General features: G+C 49.7%; 1 protein-coding gene across 10 annotated transcripts in view; it reads left to right on the top strand.

The window, feature by feature from the left end:
* LOC102671224 (serine/threonine-protein phosphatase 4 regulatory subunit 1-like) overlaps window positions 1-3,308 on the top strand; it is a 111,361-nt gene that overhangs the window by 37,962 nt on the left and 70,091 nt on the right. The window lies entirely within an intron of this gene.

The raw sequence follows: 3,308 nt of genomic DNA on the forward strand, positions 1-3,308 counted from the left end.
GTTACGCGTCGAAAAATTAAAAGTACCCGTATGAAGAGAAACCGTGTTTTCGATCGATACATCGATAACGCGTCTGTAAGGTATGTATCTGACTTGATCGTCTTCCACTCGATCCCGATTTAACGTTGAATCGCGTAACGAAGCGAAAAATTTTCGTAGAGATGATTCGAGAATAGGAAAGGACGGGGGAAAAAAGAAGGAACGTAATACTTTATGCAACGGTGCGATATAACAGCGATACAACGAGGATATAACTCAAGCGTGTGCAGCGTAAAGCAAATATTTGCGCACCGGAGTACGTTCGAATCGCGGAGAGGTAGAGAGAAGATGGAAGAAGCTAGAGCGTGATTCCGATTGCTCGTAAAAATCGGTCGTATACCGCGCTCGAAAAACGCTTCGACAATTACGATACTACGGCCGATAACGCGCGGTGGAATTAATTGACACGATGCTCGAACGTCGATTATTGTTTCCCATTGTCGTCGTGGAGCATTGCGTGCACCGTGTAATACACGCGCGTACGTTCGATGAATCTCGCTTTTTCTTCTCGGCTGCCCTACTTGTGCCCGCTCGTAACTGCGCGCATCTACGATATTCGCGTTGGAGAGATAGGCGGACGACAATCGGTATCGACCACGCGTGACGTTTGCCCAACACGTGAGGAAAATGCAAACGTAAACGTCACGCGTATCACGTGATATACGTAGACACAAGAAGCAGGGACGACGACGACGCGAACGAACGAACGAACGAACGAACGAACGAACGAAGAGAATAAACGAGGAGAGGCCGCGGCGATATTTTCGTTTGTGAACGAAACGTGAGTGGCGCGTTATCGGCACACGTCATCGGTAGCCGATGATCGGTTGGAGGAACGGGCGTGCACGGACGGCCAGATAAATCGATATGTCGGTGAAAAATTATTTCACGATACGCGAACGTAGTCGGTCGATTCAAAGGTTTCGTCGAGGCGGAACGTCGACGTTTCGCTAATGAAATCGATCGTCGTGAATGAAATGCTGCATCGTCGCGACGTCAAGCGCCACGTGACTTTTAAATGTGTGCCCGTGCACGGTTCTCCGCGCGCGAAACCTCGTACGTACGTGCACGCACACATACGTATACGTATGCACGGATGGATGTCGGCCCGTTCGAGGTCGTTCCTCGACAGCGTCGAACGATAACGCAACAAAACGTTCCCCGAGTTTTCGTTTTTCTACGTCAGTCACTCGGTAATACTCGGAGTACGCGTCATTAGTATTCCGCGAAACTCGTTCGTCTCTCGAATGCGAAGGCGCCTCGTTTCTTCCACGAGCCGTGATTGCGATTACGAAAAAGAAAAGGCGAATTTGTGACATCGAGAAATAACAATATAGAGATGAAAAGTGGAGGAATAATCGGTTTCGTGTGAAGAATGCACGGATTCGAGCGTGATGGCGATCGAAATTATCGATGATTCGTCTCCTCGCTCTATTGACAATTTGGTGTCGACGAGGAGACAAAGAGACCAGCCGAAAACGATACGATCGATGGTATGCGGGAACGTAAGCACGAGCGGGAGCGCGAGCTCTTTGTCGTTCGTACGAAGAGGAAGAAGAAAACTTTCAACGAGTCGCGCGTTCTCACAACTGCCAGTCCAGAGGCTACGAACAAATCTAATTGGCTGGCACGAGCGTGTTAGTGCGGCACATTCTGGAAAACGGAATATACCATGATGCGATGCGTGTGTCGCGTGTGACGATGTACAACAACACAGAAAATAGTAGTGACGCGGAACCGAATATCGTCGTCGTCGTCGTCGTCGTCGTCGTCGTATTCGTAGTTCGTAGTTAGTAGTCGTCGTAGTCGTGGTCGCCGCGCAACGTTGTTTCACACAATCTCCTCCCTGCGTGTCCCCGCTTTCAGACGGTGGATTATAAGGAATGTCGAGGAACGGTGCTATTTCTGCCGCGTCTCTATTCCGTAACAATCAGGGACGTACCGAGCGAAGGCGTTTCTCTGTCTCGCAATGATCCTCGCTTCACCGTGCAGATCTCTCGCGCTTAATCCCAATTTAATCGGGAGCATATCGTTTGACGCTCGATGTTCGCAAGCTACTTTTAGAACGGTTGTGCGCTATTCTTTGCTACTGATTATTGTCTCTAATCGAGGCAATATCGAGGCTACTTTCCAACGCGTAAAAATGTATCTCGTGTACGAATTTGAAAGAAGATTATTTTCATTTTTTTCACATCGATGGCAAATTTAATCTCGATATCGATCGAGAGAGCGATCAACATATTCGTAATAACAATTTCGTATATATAGAGAGCGCGTTTCAAAGTTGATCGTGTTAATGACAACGTGGTGGTAACGCGACGTTAAGTATGCCAAGAATTCGTAGCGGAAACGAGAAGAGATCCACGCATAACAACGTAACAGTACCGGCGGCATAGAAAATATGATTTTCCGCATAGCTTGGAATTCGTTGCACTCCGTGTTCGTTCCGTGGCACGCGCGCGCTCGTTTACCGGTCCGCCCGATTCACCACCGCGAACGCGCGACAATCGGAATCCTATACTTTTCGATACAGCGAAGCGCGTAAAGTCCGGGACGCGATAGCACGGCAAAAGCGAGGCTATGAATTTTTCAACAGGCCAAACCAGCCATATGCTCGTCTCACGTGACAGCCCATATCTGTAGAATCCCAGCGACCTGTGTGCCACATAATTTTCCGCGTACACACGATGCGCGGACGGAATGTTGTGTCACGCTTACGCTGCTCTCGCTTCACCCTATACGCGTTCGTATTCACAAACATGCGCGCATATACGCGTATACGTCGGCCTTTTATCGCGCACGCATACACGTAAACGTATCGCAGTACAGCGCCACCCCGAATACCGGATGTGACGACACTCGCGCACTTGGCCCGACGCACTCTTGAGATGTCCCCTCCCCGCCCCCTTCTTCTCTTGCTCTATTTCTCTCTTCCTCTATATATTTCTTTCCCTCGGTTTCTTCCTCCCTTGCCCATCGTCCCCCCCTCCTCCTCCCTCCCTCCCTNACATCGGACCGTTCATGACGCTCGTGCGTTACGCACACTTTCACGTTTTCGACAGAGTTGTTTGTCGCGTTCGGGACCGTGTTTCGTCACGATTCGAAGCCGAGTCGGAGAAAATTGACAGTGACGAAGGAGAGGGGGGAGAGGAAAAAGCGTACATGGAATCGTCGATACAGTGACAAAACAGGGAGAAGCGACACGCGAACGAATCAACGAACCAATGAACGAACGAACGAACGACGAACGACGAACGGTCAACGGAACG

Source organism: Apis dorsata, unplaced genomic scaffold, assembly GCF_000469605.1.
Source record: "Apis dorsata unplaced genomic scaffold, Apis dorsata 1.3 scaffold_486, whole genome shotgun sequence".
Classification (NCBI taxonomy): domain Eukaryota; kingdom Metazoa; phylum Arthropoda; class Insecta; order Hymenoptera; family Apidae; genus Apis; species Apis dorsata.